Below are 25,709 nucleotides of genomic sequence, written 5' to 3'. Positions count from 1 at the left end.
ATCGCATATTCCTGGTGGCCAACTTTGGTAAGTTCAGACACTAACCTTTCCATTGCAATGGGCCAGGCCTGTGGAGGACCCATGGAAAGGAAAATAACTGTGCTCACATCAATTGTGCAGGGCAGTGTCTGTGTGGCAGCATGGCACACCAAGCGACCTGTGGACTGACCCAGGCAGAGCAGGAAAATCATTCATGGTTTTCCACTTTGCCAGCAGCTGCCATCTGTGCTCACAAATGGACACTTGGAACGTGTTGGAGAGCATCCATTGTGCAGCTGGAGCCTTGTAACCATGGTCCCGCCAGGGTGAAACAGAGAACGTTTGAGTCGCTGGGGGTGGTGGAGAGAGGTGTAAATAAAGGGGGGTCTCATTGGAACCTCTCCAACTAACAACTCTCTTCAACTCTCTGGAACTCACAATGCATAAGTAGACAGTTCTTCATCCATGATGTTTACCACCAATGCTCTACTGTTCCACAGTCACTGCAAGTGAGTGAAGAGGTAGAGAAAAAATAGTGAGAGGAGGTAAATCTCCTCGGTGAATATTTTAATCAAGTATCAATTTGCATTGTCATAGGATGGAAACGATGCATTGATGGAGACCCAAAGAACTGCAGGTGCTGGAATCTTGAGTAAAACATTAAGTGCTGGAGGAACTCAGTGGGTCAGGTAGCATCTGTGGTGGGAATGAAAAGACAGCGTTTTGGGTCAGGACTGACCCAACCCAAAACACCATCTATCCATGTCCTCCGGAGATGCTGCCTGACCCACTGAGTTACTGCAGCACTCTGAAATGTCAGCTTTCCATATTCTCCAGAGATGCTGAGTTACTCCGGCACTTTGTGACATTGATATTTGATTTTTTACAGTAAAAATGTTTATTTAACTGCAATAGCATTTCTTTCTTATACTTCAGAAAATCTTTGACTCATTAAGTCTCAGCTAAGCTTCCAGCTCGACCCTGCCCTAGCGTTGGAGTGCTGCTGTAACAGTTTCAATATCCCAATGCATTTCCTCCCCTGATGGGTGTACCGGTTGCCTTTAATGTGATGTGGTTACATCATCCCATACCAGAGAGCATGGAACTGAGGCCATGCGGCCACAAACCTCCTTCTCCAGAGATGCGTCATTAAAGTTCATAACACATGTTAACTTGTAAGACCCTTGTCCACGACTGCATTTTATTAGACGTTTCCCTTTCCTTCTTTTCGCTTTGTCATTTGCAAAACTACCCTCGGAATCATTCAGCAGTACCCGGGGGGCCAGGCCAGTGTTTCACAGACTCAAGCAGAGTGGTTTCCTGGGCCTATTCCCTACGCTTCCAGTAATTACAGGCCCACCAAGTGTGGGTTTCCAGCCATTCCCTGCCCCCATCACTCCACGTCCAAAGTCTGTGCTGTCTAGAAAAGTCACGTGATCCTCGCCTGTCTCCTGGGGGCGGAGGGGAAGCAGATTGATCCTGGTCTTTTGTAAGAGGTCAACACCGCAGGAGATTACCAACTGCCTGCTAAAAGCTGGGCATTACTGCAAACAGGCGCCCGCCAGCAGCCTTTGCTTTGACCTACATAGATGACTGGATTTAGCAGGCGTCAGGATTAGCCACAGTGCATCACGCCCTTCTGTCCTCCACTATGAAGTCATGAAACTCACATCCCTGCATAACACCATTTCAAGCACTAGCACGTGGTTTACATTCAAACTATCCTCGTTGTTCAGGGAACAAGACACATAATTTGAAAGCAGCCATTCTAAATTTGGAGGCAAATAGTTTGTGGATCTGGGCCAGGGCTTCATGGAATGTAAATAACCGGGCCGCACCCAATAACCGGTTTGTGAGATTGCATTCATGTGTTTTACTGTGTCTGCTTTTTATTTGTGAGCTATACAGTTCATGGGCAGTTTTGCTTTTTAGGAATTTTTGGTAGAATTACCATTGCAGACGATGTGACCTCATCAGGGGAAGCCACTGAAATTAAGGAAAAATGTAACGTCATTTTCTCTCTTTTAGGTTTGGGTTTATTATTATCACGTGTACCGTAAAAAGCTTTGTTGTGCATGCTTTCCAAAGAGATCAGATAATACTATTCATAAATACAATCAAGTCAAACTCAAGTGCAAAACTTTAGCAAAGGGGAAGATACAGAGTGCAGAATATAGTTCTCAATATTGTAGTGCCGGTTCCAGAGACAGAATCCATTCTCCACAACAGAGTAGAGGTGAATCGGACAGTACCCTGGACTACAGAAGGACCATTCAGAAACCTGATAACAGAGGGGAAGAAGCTGTTCCTGAGTCTGGTGGTGCGCACTTTCAAGCTTCTGTATTTTTTGCCTGATGGGGGTAGGGAGAAGAAGGAATGACCGGAGTGGGACTGGTCTTTGATTACGTTGGCTGATTTTCCAAGGCAGCGTGAAGTGTGGATGGATTCGATGGTGGGGAGTCAGGTCTGTGTGATGGACTGGGCTACGTCTACAACTCTCTGCTTTTCTCACAGTCTTGGGCAAAGCTGCTCCCAAACGAAGCTGTGATGCAACCTGACTATATACTTTCTATGGTGCATCTGCAGAAGTTTGTAAGAGTTACTGGAAACATGCCAAATATCCTCAGGAAATGAAGGAGATAAAGGCCTTCTTGTCTGTCGCATCAATGTGGTAGGTCCACAAAAGATCATTGGTAATGTCAATGCCAAGCCACTGAAAGCTCTCAACCACTTCCACTTTGGCACCATTGATGCTGATTGGCGCATGTGCTCCAACATGCTCCCTGAAGTCAATAACAAGCTCTTTCATCTTTGTTCTTTTTATCCTTTTGTTGTCCCCTCTTTTAAATGTGTTGTCCAGATGTATTCTTCCATCATCCTGAATAAAATCATGGGAGGAATAGATGGAGTGGATGCACTGAATCAATTACCCAGATTAGGGGAATCAAAAACTGGAAGACATAGGTTTAGGGTGAGAGGGGGAAAATTGAATAGGAACCTGAGGGGCAATTCTTTCCACACAGAAAGTGGTGGGTGTATGGAACAAGCTGCCAGAGGAGGTCGTTGAGGCAGGTACTAAATGGCATACAAAAGACACTTGGACAGGTACATAGATAGGAAAGGCTTAGAGAGGGACATGGGCCAAGCGTGAGCAGGTGGGACTTGCTCAGATAGGGCATGGTGGTCGGCATGGACAAGTTAGGCTAAAGGGCCCGTTTCTGTGCTGTATGTTTCTATGACTCTATGATTCAAACCTGCTCACATCGGTATAAGAAATAAGATGGTGTTACATAGAAATTAGAATCTGGGACATGCCATCCAGCCGGAGCAGGGAGTAGGCTCGGAGTTCTCAGACTTCTTTTGGGACAGTACACAAAGAGTCTCCACACTTCTGGCGCCATCCTGTACCTTTCAAGTTCTTAAAATATTGCCTTATCTTGGCCTAAAAGGCCTGTTGTCCTGATGGCGGGTCAGAGTTGAAGGGGTCGGCCTGGCCAGGTGATGCTATTGATGTCCTCCACTGCTGCTCCACCGATCCGTGCTGTTGCAGGACGCGTCCGATCCACGGGCTCGACCGATCTCGGTGGAGAATTGTGGAGAGGATTGCTCTTCATCAACCCTGATCACTATTCTTTGTGCAAGTAGTGAATCTCGTGAAAAGGTCAGTGATAGCAAATGACCTGAGTCCACGTGATATGTTCGGAAAGAGTAACAATTCTTTTCTGTAAGGACACAAAGTGTTGGAGTAACTCAGCAGGTCAGGCAGCATCTTTGGAGAACATAAATTGGTGATGTTTCTGGTTGAGATCCTTCTTCAGACAAAGAGTGTTTCAGATAAAGACATATCATTCTTTTCTGATATATTGAACCTCAAAGGCTGTGACTTCTAACTAGGATATGATTCCATAGTAACCTTTCAGTACATTGGAGCTATAATTTACCTGTGTACTATGTGAATGAACATTGTTATGCGATTTAAATCACTATTAAACTAAACTGAAATTCACAATTAGGACCTAAACTGGAGAGCTACAACCAAATACAACCAATTAAGAACAGCACCTCATATTTCGCTTGGGCAGTTTACACCCCAGCGGTATAAACATTGACTTCTCTAACTTCGTAACCCTTGCTTTCCCTCTCTCTCTATCCCTCCCCTTCCCTGTTCTCCGACCAGCCTGACTATCTCCGACTACATTTCATCTCTGTTTGCTTTGTTGTTACGATCTCCCAGATGACAATAATCTATTCTACATTTTCCTTGATCTCCATTCCCTTTCCCCTGTTTTCACACCTTCACGCTTCCTTATCTATCTATCTCCCTCTCCTCTGACGTTAGTCTGAGGAAGGGTCTCGACCCAAAACGTCACCTATTCCTTCTCTCCAGAAATGCTGCCTGACCCGCTGAGTTACTCCAGCATTTTGTGTCGATCTTTGAGCAACAACCAAGGAATATTTGAGTGAGGGAGAGAGATGGTAATGTTAATGTTCTCATCACAGGCCAGCTGAAAGCAGATAGCTCATGAATAACGGAGATCCTCCTGATATTTACTTGAATAATTGTAATGTCCCGTCATATCTGTTAGTCTTGTGTCATGTTCTGTGTTTAGATTCTCATTTCAGGTCCCTTGACTTCCTGCCATTGTAATTGTCAGCCCCGCCTTGATTGTTTCCACCTGTGTGCCCTTACCTCATGTATATATAGTCCACGCCTCCCTTTGTCCTGTGCCAGTTCGTATTGTGATTCATGTGCTCTCGGTCGTAGTATAGCTAGTAAGTAATTTTTGTAACTAATGTTTTTGTAGCTGAGTAACTTTAGAGTTTTTGGTTCGAATCGCAGTGTTCTTTAATGTGAAAATTAAAGAATGCCTTTATTTTCTCCAAATTAACTCTTGTGTGTGAGTCGTGCGTTTGAGTCCAGTTCCTGTGTGCCCCAGAGCATAACAGAACGAACTGGCCATAATATGGACTCAGCCGACTCTAAGATTTGGAAATCAGCCCTTGCCAACCAGGGCACTAAGATCCAGCACCAGGAGGAGCAGCTGCGCTCAGTCAGTCGCGGGGTGCGCGAGCTGAACGATCGACAAGGCGAGTTCCAGTCATCAGTGACGACCCAGATTAACCACCTCGCTGTACAACTCCATCAAGTTCTGGCTCGTCTCGACCCAACCTCGACAGCTTCTCCACTGGCTCACGTTGAACCTTCAGCCGGCCATCCGCCTGCTGTTCCGGCCACGCCTGCGAACCCCACGCTGATTCTACGCCTGGCTTCACCAGATAAGTTCTCTGGAGACTCGGAGAATTGTAGATCATTCCTTGTACAATGTGATCTCCACTTCAAGCATAACCCTGCACACTTCCCCTCAGACCAGGCCAGGGTAGCATTTATTGTGTCCCATTTGACGGGACGAGCCGCAGCATGGGCCACTGCGGAGTGGTCTCGGGGCTCCACAGTCTGTCAGGATCTAGACCTCTTCCAAAGAACATTTAGCAGTATTTTTGATCACACTTCCTCTGCTAAGGAAGCTTCCCGAGTCTTACTGCAGCTAAAACAGAACACTCGCCCAGTGATAGACTATGCCATTGACTTCCGAACCCTTGCAACAGACAGTGGGTGGAATATGCCTGCACAAGTGGATGCATTCATGAATGGGTTGTCGGAGGCTATAAAGGACAGACTTTCACCTTTTGAGTTACCCAGTGATCTAGAGACATTAATTACCAGGGCTATTCGTGTCGATAACAGGATAAAGGAAAAGGAAAGACACCAGGCTGCTGATCGTCCTCCCCATCACCAGGGGCGCTCCTCCGGGTCCTTCACACCGAAGAAGTCATCGTTCCCTGTCCATCGCTGGCCGGAGAAAACAGCATCCTCTCAGCCGTCGGAGGAACCCATGCAGCTAGGACGAACCAGGCTGACTCCGGAGCAGCGACAGCGCCGCCTGAAGGACGGAGCCTGCTTTTACTGCGGTCAACAAGGACACCGTCTGGCCAACTGCTCGGTAAAAGGGGGTGGCTCACCAGTGAAAAGGAGGACACTGGTGAGCCAATTCCCTGTTTCGGACTTACCTCCTCGACCTCTGACACAGGCCACCCTCACTCTGAATCAGCAAATTGTGACTCGGGGGGTTTTGATCGACTCCGGAGCCGACGAGAGTCTCATGGACTGGACTCTAGCTCGATCGTGTAAGGTTAAATCTGTGCCCTTGTTGCAACTTATTGTGGCGAGCGCTTTAGATGGACGTCAGTTGTTTGAGATAACTCATCCTACAGAACCTGTCAAAGTCATGTTCCATGCTAACCATGTGGAGATAATGTCTTTTCACTTGTTTGACTCAGCTCAACATCCCTTGGTCTTTGGTTTCCCTTGGCTGCAGAAACACAATCCTCAGATTGATTGGCGATCTGGTAAGATCAGACGATGGGGGGTTGAGTGCACACAATCATGTCTTGTTGAACCAGTGAACAAAGGGGTGAGTTACAGGAAGATCGGGGCGGTTTTGGGAATAAATGTTCTTAAATCTGAAGAAATAAAGATTTCTAATGATGATGATGACTATCCCGATCTGTCGAAGGTTCCACCATGTTACCATGAACTGAAGGAGGTGTTCAACAAGTCCAGGGCCACCACCCTACCTCCTCATCGACCTTTCGACTGCGCTATCAACCTGCTGCCGGGGGCCCCTATTCCCAAGGGGCGACTGTACTCCATATCCGGCCCCGAGAGGAAGGCGATGGATGAGTACATTGAGTCCTCCCTGAGGACGGGCATTATTCGCCCGTCCTCCTCGGCAGCAGGCGCGGGGTTTTTCTTTGTGGGCAAGAAAGATGGATCACTTCGTCCCTGCATAGATTACAGCTTCCTAAACGAGATTACGATCAAGAATCGTTACCCACTTCCTTTGATGTCTTCTGCTTTTGAACTGTTGCACAAAGCCAAAGTATTCACTAAACTAGACTTAAGGAATGCATACCATCTAGTGGAAAACTGGGTTTAACACCCCTAACGGGCACTATGAGTATTTGGTGATGCCGTTCGGGTTAACCAATGCCCCCGCAGTCTTCCAAGCTTTTATGAACGAGGTCCTCAGGGAATTTCTCAATGAGTGTGTTTTTGTCTACCTTGATGACATTCTTATCTTCTCTCCAGACATACAGTCTCATGAGCGTCATGTCAAGTGTGTGTTGCAGAAGCTCCTAGCTAACCATCTGTATGTGAAGGCCGAGAAGTGCGACTTCCACGCAGACACAATGTCCTTTCTGGGCTACATTATATCGGCCGACCACATCCAGATGGACCCTGGTAAGGTCAGTGCGGTGGCCGATTGGCCCACCCCCACTAACAGAAAAAAGGTGCAACAGTTTCTCGGATTTGCAAACTTTTACAGACGTTTTATTAGAGACTTCAGTGCTGTTGCTGCTCCTCTGCACTCTCTCACGTCTTCCAAGACCCAGTTCCAGTGGAATCCTCAGGCCGAAGCCGCCTTCCAGCGCCTCAAAACATTGTTCACCAATGCTCCTGTTCTGACCATCCCAGATCCCCAGAGACAGTTCATTGTGGAGGTGGATGCCTCCAACGAGGGGATTGGGGCGGTACTTTCCCAGAGAGCGGAGAAGGACAACCGGATTCATCCCTGCGCCTACATGTCACGTAAGTTGACCCCCGCAGAAAAAAATTACGATGTCGGAAACAAAGAACTGCTGGCGGTCAGAGCCGCATTGGGGGAGTGGAGGCACTGGCTGGAGGGGGCCGAGCAGCCTTTTCTGGTATGGACAGATCACAAGAACCTGGAATACATCCGTAAAGCCAAGAGACTCAACTCACGTCAGGCCAGATGGACTCTGTTTTTTAGTAGGTTCAACTTTTCTCTGTCTTACAGGCCCGGTTCCCAGAACACAAAACCAGACGCCCTGTCCCGACTTTATGACCCTGAACCTGATACCAGAGAACCCGAACCCATCCTGCCACTTAACCGTGTGGTAGGAGCGGTGTCTTGGCAGATCGAAACAGATGTGAAGCAGGCTAATGATGAGACTCCAGCACCGAGTGGCTGTCCTACTAACTTTGTTTGTTCCTGTGACATTGCGCCCCCAGGTAATCCACTGGGCTCACACGTCCCTGCTCACATGCCATCCAGGTGCCAAGAGAACTGTTTTTGTGGTTAAACAGCGTTTTTGGTGGCCTTCACTTGAGAAGGATGTAGCTGAATATGTGGCCGCCTGCCCTGTCTGTGCAAAGAGCAAGCCCTCCAGACAAGCCCAAGCGGGCCTGCTGCACCCACTTTCAGTCCCTCAGAGGCCCTGGTCCCACATCTCCATTGACTTTGTTACTGGGTTGCCGGCCTCCAAAGGTAACACAACTGTCCTGATGGTGGTAGACCGATTTTCAAAGATGGTACATTTTATCGCTGTGGCCAAGCTCCCCTCTGCCAAAGAGACGGCAGAGGTAACGATGTCTCACGTTTTCCGTATCCATGGTTTCCCTACAGACATTGTCTCGGACCGAGGTCCTCAGTTTGTGTCCAAGTTTTGGAGTGAGTTTTGTTCCCTCATAGGTGCCACCGTCAGCCTGTCTTCTGGTTACCATCCGCAATCCAATGGCCAGACTGAGCGGATGAACCAGGAGCTCGAGACCTGCTTGCGCTGTCTGATCGCGCAGAACCAGACCACCTGGAGCGACCATCTCATCTGGGTCGAGTACGCACGCAACACGCTTCCTACGGCTGCCACGGGACTCACACCCTTCCAGTGTGCCTACGGCTACCAGCCCCCCCCCCTTGTTCTCGGCTTATGAGGGTGAGGTGACGGTGCCTTCTGCCCACGCCATGATCCGACGCTGTCGCCGAATCTGGGACGGAGCTCGGAGGGTTCTACTCCGGGGTCAGTCCCGGATGAAAGCAACAGCCGACCGCCACCGCAGATCCGCTCCGCATTATCGCCCAGGCCAGAAGATTATGGCTGTCTACAAAGGACTTGCCACTTCACGTCCACGCCAGAAAGCTGGCTCCAAGGTTCGTGGGTCCATTTCCCATTTCGAAAGTCATTAACCCTGTTTCGGTCCGTCTACAACTCCCCAGGTCATTAAGGGTTCACCCTACATTTCACGTCAGCAAAATAAAACCGGTCAAGGAAAGTGCACTCGTGCCCGCCTCCAAGCCCCCTCCACCCCCCCGGCTCGTCGACGGTGATCCGGTCTACACAGTTAAGGCACTTCTTGCAGTCCGCAAGAAAGGTCGCGGTCGCCAGTTTCTGGTCGACTGGGAAGGCTACGGTCCTGAGGAGAGGTGCTGGATTCCTGCCAGCTTCATTTTGGACAAAACTTTGATCAAGGACTTTGACAAGACTCATCCTGACCAGCCTGGACCGTCAGGAGTCGGTCCTAAAGGGGGGGGTAACTGTAATGTCCCGTCATATCTGTTAGTCTTGTGTCATGTTCTGTGTTTAGATTCTCATTTCAGGTCCCTTGACTTCCTGCCATTGTAATTGTCAGCCCCGCCTTGATTGTTTCCACCTGTGTGCCCTTACCTCATGTATATATAGTCCACGCCTCCCTTTGTCCTGTGCCAGTTCATATTGTGATTAATGTGCTCTGGGTTGTAGTAGAGCTAGTAAGTAATTTTTGTAAGTAATGTTTTTGTAGCTGAGTAACTTTAGAGTTTTTGGTTCGAATCGCAGTGTTCTTTAATGTGAAAATTAAAGAACGCCTTTATTTTCTCCAAATTAACTCTTGTGTGTGAGTCGTGCGTTTGAGTCCAGTTCCTGTGTGCCCCAGAGCATAACAATAATATTTACTCGATAAACCTATTTTCAGAATTAATATGAAGATCTAACCATGTCTGTATTTTTACATCTGTGAATGGATTATAAAAGAGCACACTCTATTAGCATCAATTGATATTCTACATTGAACTTAAATTAATTTCGCACATTTTCAACAATGCACCAGACACGATGAAAAAATCCGTTCAATATCTGAAAATGCCTGACTGTTTTCAAGATGTAAATTAATGAACTGAAGCTTTAATGGAATTCACTGACTAACTGAAGCTTTAATAGTCTTCACTGAAAAACTGAAGAAAATTAAATAGTTTCTTTAAAGAAAGCTGTGTCAAATAAGTTTTACAGTGAGGTCCTTAATGAAGATGCAGTAGGCCATGAACTATTTTCGTAATTAAATCTGGTGTACTGAATTGCTGGTGGATCTGTTTTAATGACTTTCTTTAAATTTCTATGATAGTTATAATAATGACTTAATTTATACCTATTCCAGTCACACATTAACAGTAGTCTGAGCAGTCTTACTGAAGAAAGCTCTCTGGGTACTGGAATCATATTCCAGCTGAGGAGCGATATTGATTTGCACAACATTTATGGGACGTTATCAAACTACAGTTGGACGCTCAGTCAGAGGCAGCGCTTGTCTGGGTTTTGTTCTGGGTCTTCATGCTTCTGATGCACTGACTCATGCAGGCCATGGAGCAGGCATCAAGCGTTGTTAAATTGGTGTACATTGTTTGACATCTCATGAGCAACGTTGTTGTGCACAACTTGTAGTTACCTCTTTTATCCCTGCTGCCCTTCTTGACATCAGTCTGAAGAAGGGTCTCGACCCAAAACGTCACCCATTCCTTCTCTCCTGAGATGCTGCCTGACCTGCTGAGTTACTCCAGCATTTTGTGAAATAAATCACTGGTGTTGTTAATGCTTAGATGCCCGAACAAAGCCAACTCTGGTGCTACCTCCTGCTGACCACATCATCCACCCCACATCCTCTTACTCTGCTTCCCAGTAACAGATAAATCTGTTTTATATTGACGTTACACTTTTAGATCTTTCAGTGCAAGGTTTGAAATTGTCACACTTTATTTCCCTTTTCACTTTTGCAAATGGGAATCCCTTCTTTGGAAAATATTTGCTGTTTCCCATTCCAAATCTCTGTAGAGTATATGCATGGTGATCAATGTGGCCTCATTGTGGCCTCATAAATCATGGTGGCCTCATAAACATCGGTGGAGAATTGACAATAGAAATTTCATCAATAAAACTCAAATATTTGGAAAACCAATTAACAGGAAATTTTAGCTCATGTGAAAGTTGAGCAATTATTGATATTTTTGAAGAAATGTTCGCGAAGAGGAGTTAGAAACACCCTATGACGTGATGCACCTCGACTTCTCAATTTTTCACAAATCATGATTATATTTCATGGTGAAAATTAAAAGCTAAACTTGCAAATGAAGAAGCAATTGAATAAACATGGAGTCATAGAGTTACACAGCACAGAAGGCGGCCTAGGACCGAGGCCTGGCGTCAGCAACAGTTCTGCCTGAAAATTAAGGACATGGACAAGACACCTGGGATCCACCAGAGGTTCATCAGACATGCGGGAGTCAAAGTGTGAGCCCTTCGGCCTAAGTCGCCCTAGATGCCCCATCCTACACAAGTCTCACCAAAGGCCCTCTTACATTTGATCTTGCTCCTTCCTTAAAATGGCGGCATGGTGGTGCAGCAGTAGAGTTGCTGCCTGACAGCGCCTAGAGACCTGGATTTGATACTGACTACATGTGCTATCTATACGTTCTGTATATTCTCCCTGTGACCTCGTGAGTGTTCTCCGGGTGCTCTAGTTTCTCAAACATTTAAAAGACATGCAGATTTGTAGGTTAATTGGCTTCAGTAAATTTTACTACACATTTATGTGTATGTAACAAATAAACGACTATTGACTATTGACTATTGACTTGTGTGTAGGATAGTACGGTGATCGCTCTGAACCTTTCGTATCCATGTACCTGTCTAATAGTCTTTTAAATGTTTTAGTACCTGCCCCTGGCAACGTATTCCACACACACATCCACACAACTTGTTTCACACACTGTGTGAAAAACAGTGATGCATTCCACTGGTTGAAGGGCACTGGTGAGAGGAGGACAAGCTGATTGTGGTCTCTGCCAGGATCCATCTGTATTTAATTTAAACAGAGTTTGAATTGAGAAATTGCTTCACATTGTCAACCACACATGTGGGGGATAGTCTATTATTATAGTCAACTGGACGGGCGTGGGCCCGTTGGGTCCAAACCTCTCCTGCAGGCCCGGCAATCCTCCGTCCAAACCTCTCCTGCGGGCCTAGCAATCCTCCGTCCAAATCTCTCGTGCGGGCCCAGCAACCCTCCCCCAACCCTCCTCCGTTGCCGGCCGGGGAGTCTCCCCCGGGGTTGGGGGCGGGCAAGGGGGGAGAGGAAAGGGGAGAGGGAGCCACTCACCCCAGCCCCGGGCGGCCATCGCAGCATCCATAGCGATCTCTGGACCTCTCCTGCAGCTGCAGGTCGATGGCGACGGCCGTTGCTTTGAGCAGGAAGAAGCCCCGGCGGACAACCAGCATGCTTGGAGTGCATGCGCGGATCCGGCGGCCATCTTACATAAGTATTAGATCAACGGGCCCCAACTGTGCAGGCACGGACCCGTTGGGTTCCCATTGTGACGTCGAACACGGAGGTATTACTGTGCAGGCGTGGCTGACGGGCAGGGCAAGTGGAAAAGGGATTTATTAACGTTTAATAAGTGATTTTTAAAGTTTAAAAAGTGAAAAACATTAAAAATATAACAACCATTTGAACCGCAGGCCAATGGTGAGTAAGGTGGGTCTAACATTGTTGCGCTATCATGTACCATTTTGGCTGTATTTCGGGAACAAATATATCCACAAACCCACAAACAAATATATCCACAAACCCACAAATATACAAGATGAGAGTTGTATGTTTTGATGTGTAGAAATATTCCATCAATGCCATTCTTGGTGCAAATTAATACAAGCACATGTTCATTCCCAATCTTTGTTCACATAAATGAACTATGTAATGTAACTGTTGTAAATCTAATCTAAAATACCAAATAATGTTATGAAACATTCCAACCTTTTTTTCTTACATCGAATTAGTTGTTGGGAAAAAGCTATTATCACAGATGTGCTGGAAGGGCACTTAGACAAATTCAAACTGATCAAAGTTAACATGGTTTTGTGAAAGGAAAATCATATTTGATCCAATTTGTAGGAATGTTTAGAAAAAGAATTGTGTGCTGTGGATGAAGGAAGCAGCGGATGTTCAATGGGGAGATCTGCAGGAGGCATTTGATAAGTGCAGTGTCCACTGCGATTGCGGGAAAATAAACGTTTTTATTTTAAAGATAGAACACTGATGCAGGCAGGTTACTGGCTGGTTAACGTCAAGAGAGTGCCGACAGAAATTAGTTGTCTTCTGGTTGGCAACATGTGGTGCGCTGTGTGCTACAGGGATTGTTTTTGGGGCTGCAGTCTTTTATAATTTAGAACATGGAAAGAGCCTTTGTTCGTTTCAGGAATGGGAAGGGGAATTAAAATAGTTATCTCCTTATCTGACACCCTTTTGTCTCCTTTTTCACTTCGACCCGTCCTCCAACCATCTCCCAATCTACCCCTTCCTCATCTGTGTCCACATATCACTTTCCAGGAAATGACACAGAGTGCTGGAGTAACTCAGCGGATAATGCAGCATCTCTGGTGAACATGGATAGTTGTTGGGAAAAAGGATTGTGTGCTGTGGATGAAGGAAGCAGCGGATGTTCGATGGGGATGTTCGATGGGCACATCTCTTGTTCCACAGAGTGCTGGAGTAACTCAGAGGGTCACGCAGCATCACTGGAGAACATGGATAGGTGACGTTCCACAGAGTGCTGGAGTAGCTCAGAGGGTCACACAGCATCACTGGAGAACATGGACAGGTGGCGTTTTGGGTCAGGACCCTTCAGAGTCAGGCTTCTTCACTTGCCGGGCTTTGCCCCACCCCCACCCCTTTTCCAGCTTCCTCCCCCTCCGCTCCATCAGTCTGTAGAAGGGTCCCGACCCAGAACATCGTTTGTCCATTCCCTCCACAGATCCTCCTGACCCACTGAGTTTCTCCAGCAATTTGTATTTTACTCAAGATTCCAGCATCTTGCAGGTCCTTGTGTCAGCATTTTACTTGTTCTGATGAAAGCCTTGGATCTGAAAATGTTCATTCTTTCTCGGTTACAGATACCACCTGACCTGCTGAGTCTTTACAGCATTTTCTAATTTTATTTCAGACTTGTAGCATCGGTAGGTATTTAAAAAAAAAAAAAAATAGTAAATTACCTAATGAGATGCAATCTCAGTGGAGTTCAAAGATGCAGTGAGGCTTGGACTGTTGGACTGTGGGTGATTGAATTAACATTTTGTTCAAGATGGCCGCGCCGTTGTGTTTGGCTGTTTCTTTTTTTCCTAGTCAGATGTGCAGCACTTTGGTCAACGTGGGTTGTTTTTAAATGTGCTATACAAATAAATTGACTTGACTTGACTTGACTTGACTTAAAATGAGATTCTGGTCTATTTCTTGCCTGCTGGAGGAGGTAATTCTACAACAAGCTGGAAAGGGTGCAGAGAAGATTTACAAGGATGTTGCCAGGACTCAAAGGCCTGAGCTGCAAGAAGACTTGGGCAGGCTGGGTCTTTATACCTTGTAGCGCTGCACGCTGAGGGTTGATCTTATGGAGGTGTATAAAATCATGAGAGAAATAGATAGTGTGAATACACAGTCTTTTACCCAGAGTAGGGGAAATCAAGAACCTGCGTACATTGGTTCAGTTTAGTTTATTGTCACGTATACTGAGGTACAGTGAAAAGTTTAAGGTGGAAGGGAAAAGATTTAATAAGAATCTGAGGGATAACTTTTTCACACAGAGGGTGGGTGTATGGAACGAGCTGCCAAAGGAGGTAGGTGCTATAACAACATTTAAAATACAGTTGGACAGGTACATGGATAGGAAAGATTTAGAGAGAAATGGGCCAAATATGGGCAGGTGGGACTAGCATCGATGGGGCATCTTGGTCGGCATGGGCGAGTTGGGCCTAAGGCCCACTTTCCATGCTGTACGACTCTGTGACTCGAATAATCTGTTGCTGTTGTTTCCTTGGCTTCAATCCAAGACTCAGTAGGCCTGTTGTAGGATTGCAGAGATTCATTCTTGTTTCAAATTACTTCAGGGAAGCAGCAGCTAAAAATAAGATACCTGATTTTCTGTTTCTTATTGCAGAGAGATTATGGTGTTGCAATTCTTCTAGTGAACACTCAGCTGGCTTGCATTCATGGTGACCAACTTGCAATTTTACATCCTGATACAAATACTGTACTGAGCCAATAAGCGAATTCAGGATCTCGACCGCGCTTGTGCAGGTCATAGGTCACAAGAGCTAAACATTCTCGCTGGGTGATAACAGCGGGGAAGAAACAGCTCTTGAATCTGGTGATAAGTGATTGCAAGCTTTTATATCTTGTGCCCAAATAGGAAAAAAAGATGATGAGGAAGGAGTGTGATTGTTGCCCTTGTTTTCCAGGCGTCACGGCGGGGGAAGAGGGAGTCCGCTGGAGTTTTAGCCTGGCCTGTCCACCGTCTCGGGCAATGGGGAAAAAGCCACACCTTGCATCTGAACAACAGCTCGACCGTATGCATGAGCACTTGGCCTGGCAGCTGGGCGAAAGTCCAACCGCACAGCCCGCAACCGGGTGGCTTTTTCCTATTTGGGCACAAGATATAAAAGCTTGCAATCACTGATCACCAGATTCAAGAGCCGTTTCTTCCCCGCTGTTATCAGCCGGCGAGAAAGCTCTTGTGACCGATGACCTGCGCATGTGCGGTCGAGATACCGAACTCGCTTATTCAGTCAAAGTAATGAGGGAATGTTGCTCCACTGGAGAGTCAAGAGAGATCACCACTGTTATCTGCTTAGATAGATAGTGTGATATAATGTGGAAACAGGCCCTTCGGCCCAACTTGCCCACACTGGCCAACATTTTCCAGCTACACTAGAATTGTCAAGGCTCCACTCCTCCACTGCACTCCTCCACCCTCTGTCGCTCTACGTTCCCCCACATGGTCAGCACCTCATGGTTAACAGATCCAAAAGTAGAGGCACCAAACTCTCATCCAGTTAGTGTGGGAAGGAACTACAGATGCTGGTTTAAATCGAAGATAGACACAAAATGCTGGAGTAACTCAGCGTGACAGGCAGCATCTCTGGAGAGAAGGAATGGGTGACATTTTGGATCGAGACCCTTCTTCAGACTGATGGAGTATTTTGTGTCTCATCCAGTAAGCATGGGAGAGGTCATTGGGCAACGTAGTTAATGATGCAATATCAGCAGGTAATCAACTCTGTTCCCATTCACCGTTGGGCATCATGTTTCATCACTAACCAACTCCGCTACCATGTTTTGGTGGATTCTTGGCATGATCTGGTGACTTGCTGGTAGGGCGGTACGGTAGCGCAGCGGTAGAGTTGCTGCTTTACAGCGAATGCAGCGCCGGAGACTCAGGTTCAATCCTGACTACGGGTGCTGCACTGTAAGGAGTTTGTACGTTCTCCCCGTGACCTGCGTGGGTTTTCTCCGAGATCTTCGGTTTCCTCCCACACTCCAAAGACGTACAGGTATGTAGGTTAATTGACTGGGTAAATGTAAAAATTGTCCCTAGTGGGTGTAGGATAGTGTTAATGTACGGGGATCACTGGGCGGCACGGACTTGGAGGGCCGAAAAGGCCTGTTTCCGGCTGTATATATATGATATGATATATGATATGATGATATGAAAGTTGAACCTCAGGACCGCTGTAGCAGCTGGCTACAGGAAAACCCAGTCCCAGGCTGTTCACCAGAAACAAACAGGTACTTGGGCACGGCTCGACACAAGGTAACAGCACCAGTCACAAAATACGTTGTTATCCAATAAAATCAGGCTGCTACTGAATGGAGAGATCTTATGATCACTGGATAATGTATTTTCTAACTCATCAATTTGTTTCAACTGTAGACTCTCTGAGGCATTGTCGAATCTCTCTGAGGCATTCTCGAATCTCATGTAATATATTTTTAATAAAGGTCACCACTAACGGGGAAAAGCCTTTGATGGTAATGGATGTATTTTTTAATCTTTTGTAAAAGGAATTCCAAATAGTCTGCTTCCCATTGAAGGAAAATGTAATTTAATTATATTTCCATGCAACGTCCGCAGAATTGAAATTCTATTGCCATTTAAATACTATCAAGTGACACAAAATTGTTGAATTATAATTCCAAGCAAGTATATTCATAAGTCAATGTGTAAAACCTATTTTGGTGAAGGTCACAATCTATTTAAAGTTTACATTTACAAAGTAATATTATTAGGTTTAATGTTCTTTTCAAAAAATAAATAATTGCTCTTGATTTTATTTCTCATCAAGATGCTGTTTGCAGCGTTGAGTAGCCATGGTGATGGCTCCCTCTGCATTGTGGCAGCACACTGACGTGGGAGCTTGCTGAACGACTCAGCAGAAAGCAGAGATGTTTTCAATCACCCGCTCATTTACACAGAAATGCAGCTTCTCTCCCTTCCCATGTGATTTTGCTTTCCCAAGCTGTTTCGTTTCTAATAACATTGAGTCCGTAACATGGTCTCTATGATTTACGGCGAAACTGATTTGCCACTTATCTTAAAAATCCACTCCAGCTTCATCCAGATGAAAATCTTTGCCATTGGCTAATCTTTTATGTTTTTACTGACCAAGTTTGGCCCAAACCTCTCCTGCATTGGTGCAACACCCTCTCCTCCCCCTCTCCCCCCACCCTTCCCCGTCTCCCTCCTACCCCCCTTCCCTCCCCCTCAACCCCCTTTATCCTCGCTCCTCCCCTCCCACCCCCTCCCTCCCTCCCTCCCTCCTCCTTCCGTAGGAGATAGATTTAAACTTTAAAATGTGAATAAGTTTAAAAATATAACACCGATTTCAATTAAACTTCTTCCATTAGCACCAAAGGGATGACGGTGAATAAGGTGGGCCTAAAATTGTTGCGCTATCGTGTACCGTTTTGGCTGTAGTTCAGGAACAAACAAACAAACAAACGAGAGTTTTAGTATATAGATGATATGGAAATAATTATATATTTTCTTTTCTGGAAAACTAGAAAAAGCAGATATTACTGGAGAAATTTGTCTTCTGTCAATGGCTTGATTATATGTAAAGTCCTGCCTGCTAATTGTAGAAACCTCGAACTGCGTGGCCAGCCAGAAGCAATCAAACCTGGAGCTATCAAGTGGATGGAAGTGGGTTGTGGTTGGTACTGTTATGGGGGTGGGAACAGGTAGATGAGCGATGGAGGACACATTTGTTTGGAAGCTCATCTCAAAACATCAAATCTGACAACGATAGGTCAGGTTGACCCAAAGATACTAGAAGGAACAAGATAGACCACTCAACCCTAAAAACCGTAGTACGTCATGGCGCCATTTTAGTAAGCAGAAACTTGCAGAAACATTTTTAAAGAAAAATAACAAAAATCTGTGAATTGATAGATGAGATATATTCTTCATTTGAATGGTATCATCACACATACTGTTCCCCCAAAACACTGATTACACTGCGAGAGGCAAAGTGAACGACGGGTTTTGCCTACTAAAATGGCTCCTTTGCGTATTACACTTCAGTATAGGCAATTTCAATGGAGTGGTCCATCTTGTTCCTCTAGTATCTTTGGGTTGACCTCAGACCGTTGCCATGGTGATGAATGGAATTGAATTGTTGCAGGATATTGGTCTTCCAAATATTGAGTTGAGGAAATGTCTGTTTGCCTAGTGCTGGTGTTAATTTAAATGATCTCCAGACGTAGATACGCAGTTGTTTGATGGGGGCCAAGGTAAGATGGAGAGAAGTGTGAACAGCGTACATTCCACATGGACACTGGGTGGTGGTGGGCTTTCAGCCAACAGTGATAAAGATACCACCCTCAGAACTCAATGTTCTTTGTACTATACCAAGTTGTGGAAATACATAGGACATTAGTGTTCATGTATTCCATTTGTAGTACCAAGACCAGTGATGGAGACTCAGCTATGCAGATTGAGTGCAGCAATAATTTGCCATCCACCTGATAATGTGGAGAATAATCCGGACTTTTACTTCTCCCGAAATAGGGACAAAGCTCTCCTGACTATTTAGCACCTTGTTAGTCTGCTCCCTGTCACCAGTAAGACATGAAAGAGTCAACAATAGGACTATCAAGTAGCATTTACTCATCATCAACCTGCTAACTGATACTGTGTTTGGCAGAATCGCTTGAATCCAAATCCCCTGGCAATCTTGATGCAAATAAATCTGAAATGCAGAGGCTGGAATGACTGTCCTTAACACAGAGAAATGTTCAGCCAAAGTGGCTCCAGGGAGTGCAAGTCAAATTAAAATTAGTAGGAAGCAGGGAAAAGAGACATGTAGTTAAAATCCTGCTTATTGGTGTGGTTCTTGGAGAAATATCCTCTCCATTCCAGACCACTGTTGCAGGAGTCTTCAAGGTGAATCCTGGTTTCGAGTATCTTCAACTGCTTCATCGATGACCTTTCCTCGGTCAAACGACAAGAAGAACTGTTCACAGATAATCGTACAGTGATCAGTCATATTAACTGTCCCTCAAATGGTGAACACCCATTCCTGCATGAAGCAATGGTCAGTCCTGTTACCTGCCCTTCAGATAGTGAACATACCCATGCCTGCAAGAGGCAAGATCTGGACACCAATCAAGTCTGGGCTGAATAAGTATCACCAGCAACATGTCCTAGACCAGCCACATTGAAGCAATGACCAAGAAACCACACCAACGCCTATGCTTCCTTAGAAGGCTTAGGAAGTTCAGCATGCCCCCAACAATCCTCAACAAATTCTACAGATGTGTCGTAGAAAACATTTTATTGAGGTGCATCACAGCATGGTTTGGGAACAGCTCCATCCATGATCAAAATAAAATTGCAGACAATTGTGGACGTAGCCCAAACCATCACACAAACGAACCTCCCTTCCATTGACTCCATCTACACTTCACGCTGCCTCGGCAAGTCCACCAGCATAATGAAGGACCAGTCTCACCCGGTCACTCCCTCTTTTCCCCTCTCTCATCAGGCAAGAAATACAGAAGTTGGAAAACGTATACCTCCAGATTCAGGGACAGTTTCTTCCCAGCTGTTATCAGGCAACTGAATCATCCTTTCACCAACTAGAGTGTGATCCTGACCTCCCATCTACCTCATTGGAGACTCTCGGACTATCTTTAATCGAACTTTACTGGACTATCACTTGCACTAAACATTATTCCCTTTATCCTGTACCTGTACTTTGTGGATAACTTGATTGTAATCGTGTATAATCTTTTCTATGACTGGATAGTTTGCAACAAAAGCTTTTCACTGTACCTTGGTACATGTGACAACAATAAACGAGTTACGTGTAAAGTTTGTACTACAGAAGTACTGTTGGCCATCTGCAACACCAGAAGCCTTACTAATAGCGTTGCTTTGCTCAATTCCACCACCAACATGGAGCAGAGAGTCAAGGAGATCAGACACTTTCAGAATGGATGCCAAAACCATAACATTGTAGTTTTCAGATACATTTTGAAATGGAACCCTGTGATTTGCTCAACATTTATTATGTTATCTTTTTTTCTGCTGATACAAGTTACAATGTACTGATGACATATCTGTGGAGACAAGTACCTGCAGATGCTGGAATCTGCAGCAAAAATCAAACTGCGGGACTTTGGCACAGGGATGGTCAACATTTTAGGTCAAAACTGCACTTCAGGACTGAGATTGCAGGGCCCTTTTTTCTGAAGACCTTTGTATTGAGTACTCTGGTGTGGTCCCATTTGGAGTATTGGGTGCAGTTTTGGTTGCCCATTACAGGAAGGATGTGGAGACTTTGGAAAGGGTACAAAGAAGGTTTACCAGTATGCTGCCTGGATTTTGGCGCATTAGCTAAAAGGTGAGTTTGGACAAACGGATTGTTTTCTCTGGAATGCTGGAGGTTGTGGGGGAGACCTGATAAACTTCTACAAAATAATGAGAGGCATAGATAGGATAAACAGTCAGAACCTTTTTCCAAGGATGGAATTATCAAATACTAGAGGGCGTGGTTTTAAGGTGAGAAGAGGAATGTTTAAATCAGCTGTGTAAGACATTTGTTTTCACAGAGGGTTAGTGCCTGGAACGCGCTGCCAGGGATGGTGGTTGAGGATACGATAGTGTAAAGTGGCAGGGCTTTGGGGAGTGTTGTAGAGCAGAGGGATGTAGGAGTGCAGGTACATAGTTCCTTCAAAAGTGGCGCCAGAGGTAGACAGGGTGGCCAAGTAGGCTTTCATCGGTCTGGGTATTGAGTAATGAAGTTGTGATTTATTCACAAAATGCTGGAGTAACTCAGCAGGTCAGGCAGCATCTCAGGAGAGAAGGAATGGGTGACGTTTCGGGTCGAGACCCTTCTTCAGACTGATGTCAGTGGGGCGGAACAAAGGAAGGATATAGGTGGAGACAGGAAGACAATTGGAGATCTGGGAAGGGGGAGGGGAAGAGAGGGATAGAGGAACTATTTAAAGTTGGAGAAGTCAATGTTCATACCACTGGGCTGCAAGCTGCCCAGGCAAAATATGAGGTGCTGTTCCTCCAATTTCAGGTTGGCCTCACTATGGCACTGGAGGAGGCCCATGACAGAAAGGTCAGACTAGGAGTCTTTTACCCAGAGTAGGGGAATCAGGAACTGGAGGACATGCGTTTCAGGTGGGAGGGGAAAGATTTCATAGGAACCTGAGGCAACATTTTCTCATAGAGGGTGGTGGGTATATAGAATGAGCTGCCAGGGAAGGTAGTTGAGGCAGATGGTGTAACAGCATTTAAAAGACATTTGGATCGGTACATGGATAACAAAGATTTATAGGAATATGGGTCGAATGTGGGCAGGTGGAACGAGTTTAGATGGGGTATCTTGATGGGCATGGGCAAGTTGGGCCAAAGGGTCTGTTTCCTTGCTGTGTGGCTGTTTGACATGGATATGGAGGGACATGGATCATGTGCAGGCAAATAACGTTGGTCTTGGCATCAGGTTCTGCACAGAAGTCTTGAACCAACGGTTCCTGCGCTCTACTGTTCTATATTCAATGCAAGGAGTGCAGGGTAATAAACTTTTAAATTGTTGCTTATTGAAATATGCCAGATCACGGGATGGCTGTCCTTATGGGCATTAATATTTATCCAGAAAAAAACATCTTCGTGTCCCCACTTTTAATGTTCTACGCCTGATTGTGAAAAGCGTAAGCTCAAAATCTCATTTCTTTTTTTATTAGAAGACGCGCCGACACGTTGCATGCGCTTTGCATAACGTGTCCTTTTTAAACAGGATGGCATTGGGAAAGAACTGTCGGGAGCAGAAACAAACAATGCCATTCTGGGTAACGGGTCAAGTTCATCCTCCCAACACCAAAATAATCACATAAGAGGAGGCCCAACCAAACAAAGCTAGCCGTCAATCAAACTAATACGATTAACTTCAAATTCTCAAATGGCCAGAGCAAAACTGATTTGCATCATTGTCACAACATTGTGTTAAATCTTAAAACAACAACGTGCTGTAAACAAGAAACAGCCTTGTAATTAAAAACTTACTATGTATAATCAGTGTATTTATTTACAAAAAAAACAGCTCTTTTTTGTTGCATTGCGTTGCGGATTGACCTAAATATGCAAACGGGCTGTGGGTTTTTCTTGCTGAAGCAGACAGCAAATGTTTATCAGTATCACAGTGCACAGAGGCAACCTGCTCCCTGCCCCCATTCCGGAGCGGGCTGCGCCGCGTCTGCGAGTAGTACGGTAAGGCTGCGATGTGTCACTGTAATGCAGAGACCTGTAATGATGTCAACTTGTTATTTACTTTCCAAAGCTGAATGACTGAGCAAGGGGAAAGGAGAATCAATCACCCGCACTGTGCCTGGGCAGGCGGAAAAAAACAGCGTGGCTGGGGGAAGGGCAGCACATGGTGCAAATATTGTATCATTAAATACATCGCACATCGGCACTATCAGCCACTTTTCGCTCATTTCAATGCCAAAGGACGATGCATTCATAGATTTTGTTACAGCCTCGATTTGTTTGAGGTTGAATTGGTTAATTTATATCTGCGACTGAAGTGCATTCCGAATAGTGCTCGCAGCATGTTGCTGTAATGTGTTTATATATTTATATATAATATAATATACACCTATGTGGTTCTATATATATGCTTATAGTGCATGGTTTGGTAATCCTTGTCAAATGGTGTCCCTTGGCGTGGATAGGTCTGCTCACTTGTCTGGGCTGTGTACACAAAGAAACGAGGGCAAATTGAAAATCTAAAAAAAGCAGGCAGCAGGAAGCCAGTTCCCCTGGCCGGGAACACCCTCCCTTCCCCCATGCAAGCAGTGTGTGCAGATGTATTTTTTAAACCGAATCGATCAGAAGCTTGGTGGGATATTCTTGAAAACATTGGAGGAAGCAGCGGGCGCAGGGGTGAGCAATGGCTGGGTGTGTTGTGAAAGCGATCGTTTTAGGGAGCCCAGTGTTCCCCTCCCCATGTGGAATCCTTATATTTAATCTTTAATACACAAGGAGGGTGTGAGCGCTGTGTGCGGGGGAGAGAGGGACGGGCGGGGGAGAGAGGGGCGGGGGAGAGAGGGACGGAGGGGAGAGGGACGGGGGAGAGGAACGGGGGGGGGGGAGAGAGAGGGACGGAGGGGGGAGAGAGAGGGGGACCGGGGGGGGGGGGGGAGAGAGAGGGGGGGGGGGAGAGAGAGGGGGGGGGGGGAGAGAGGAGAGGGGGAGAGAGAGAGGGGGAGAGAGAGAGGGGGAGAGGAGAGGGAGAGGAGAGGGAGGGAGAGGGAGGAGAGGGGGGAGGGAGGAGAGGGGGGAGGGAGGGAGAGGGGGGAGGGAGGGAGAGGGGGGAGGGAGAGAGAGGGGGAGGGGAGGGAGAGAGAGGGGGGAGGGAGAGAGAGGGGGGAGGGGAGGGAGAGAGAGGGGGGAGGGGAGGGAGAGAGAGGGGGGAGGGGAGGGAGAGAGAGAGGGGGGAGGGAGAGAGAGAGGGGGGAGGGAGAGAGGGGGGGGGAGGGAGAGAGGGGGGGGGAGGGAGAGAGGGGGGGGGAGGGAGAGAGAGAGAGGGGGGGAGGGAGAGAGGGGGAGAGAGAGAGAGAGGGGGGAGGGAGAGAGAGAGAGGGGGGAGGGAGAGAGAGGGGGGGAGGGAGAGAGAGGGACGGGGGGAAAAGAGAGGGACGGGGGGAAAAGAGAGGGACGGGGGAGAGAGAGGAGGGGGGGGAGAGAGGAGGGGGGGAGAGAGGAGGGGGGGGAGAGAGGAGGGGGGGAGAGAGGAGGGGGGGAGAGAGGAGGGGGGAGAGAGGAGGGGGGGAGAGAGGAGGGGGGGAGAGAGGGACGGGGGGAGAGAGAGGGACGGGGGGAGAGAGAGGGACGGGGGGAGAGAGAGGGACGGGGGGAGAGAGAGGGACGGGGGAGAGAGAGGGACGGGGGGGAGAGAGAGGGACGGGGGGGAGAGAGAGGGACGGGGGGAGAGAGAGGGACGGGGGGAAGAGGGACAGGGAGGCAGGGAGTGAGAGAGAGGGGGGCAGGGAGGGGGAAGGGGAGAGAGGGACGGGGGGAGGGGGGAAGAGAGGGACGGGGGTAAGAGGGACAGGGAGGCAGGGAGTGAGAGAGAGGGGGCAGGGAGGGGGAAGGGGAGAGAGGGACGGGGGGAGAGAGAGGGACGGGGGGAGGGGGGAAGAGAGGGACGGGGGTAAGAGGGACAGGGAGGCAGGGAGTGAGAGAGAGGGGGGCAGGGAGGGGGAAGGGGAGAGAGGGACGGGGGGAGGGGGGAAGAGAGGGACGGGGGTAAGAGGGACAGGGAGGCAGGGAGTGAGAGAGAGGGGGGCAGGGAGGGGGAAGGGGAGAGAGGGACGGGGGGGGGGGAGAGGGACGGGGGACGGGGGGGGGAGAGGGACGGGGGGAGGGGGGAAGAGAGGGACGGGGGTAAGAGGGGCAGGGAGTGAGAGAGAGGGGGGCAGGGAGGGGGAAGGGGAGAGAGGGACGGGGGGGGAGAGGGACGGGGGGAGGGGGGAAGAGAGGGACGGGGGTAAGAGGGGCAGGGAGTGAGAGAGAGGGGGGCAGGGAGGGGGAAGGGGAGAGAGGGACGGGGGGAGAGAGAGGGACGGGGGGAGGGGGGAAGAGAGGGACGGGGGTAAGAGGGGAGTGAGAGAGAGGGGGGCAGGGAGGGGGAAGGGGAGAGAGGGACGGGGGTGGGGAGGAACAGAGCGAGGGGAGGGAGGGTGTGCGCGCCCCCGGGTGGGGTAGACTGTGTGTGTGTGTGTCCGGGGGGGCGCGCGTGCGCGCGCTTTGTCGGGAGCGCGCCCCCGCTGGGGAGAGAGTGTCCAGTGGGGGAGGGGAGCGGGAGCGCGCTGCAGCCGGGCTGCCGACCGACCGACCGACCCTCACTCACTCACTCGGTGACGGAGCCTCTCCCGCCGCCACATGGACGGCTAGCGCCCGCCCGCCCACCACACGTACATGCGAGCCCCGCCACCGCCGCCTCCCCCACCGCCCCAGCCCGAGCCGTAGCCCGCGGCCGCCTAGGCCTCACACGGCCCCGGCCCGCCCCAGCCCCATCCCCCGGCCCACCGCACGCCTCCCCGGTGATGAGCGGCCCCTGAGGCGCTGCCCGACCCCCGAGACAAGCGGAGCCGCTGGTGGGAGCAGAGCCCTGGGTTACTTACACCGTCCCAGGTGAGGCTGTGTGTTAGACAGGGTTATCTGTGTGTTAGACTCGTGTGTGTTAGACAGACTCATATTTCTACTGGGTCGTGTGTGTGTTAG

At 47.9% G+C, this 25,709-nt stretch overlaps 1 protein-coding gene across 5 annotated transcripts in view; it reads left to right on the top strand.

The window, feature by feature from the left end:
* Positions 1 to 25,709, top strand: part of LOC144595389 (F-box-like/WD repeat-containing protein TBL1X) — a 297,826-nt gene that overhangs the window by 77,847 nt on the left and 194,270 nt on the right. For 2 of the 5 annotated variants that reach the window (XM_078402876.1, XM_078402877.1), the window contains exon 1: positions 25,227 to 25,619. The exons of 1 other annotated variant lie outside the window; for it this stretch is intronic. The gene's annotated coding sequence lies outside the window, so the exon portion shown is untranslated. Of the gene's footprint in view, positions 1 to 22,669; positions 22,692 to 23,243; positions 23,367 to 25,226; positions 25,620 to 25,709 lie in introns of those variants that run through there. 2 more of the 5 variants (XM_078402879.1, XM_078402878.1) reach the window with 2 other exon arrangements.

The sequence above is a fragment of the Rhinoraja longicauda genome, chromosome 7 (assembly GCF_053455715.1).
Source record: "Rhinoraja longicauda isolate Sanriku21f chromosome 7, sRhiLon1.1, whole genome shotgun sequence".
Lineage (NCBI taxonomy): Eukaryota > Metazoa > Chordata > Chondrichthyes > Rajiformes > Arhynchobatidae > Rhinoraja > Rhinoraja longicauda.
The sequence above is the reverse complement of the archived record's forward strand: the minus strand, read 5'-3'. Positions and strand labels throughout refer to the sequence as shown.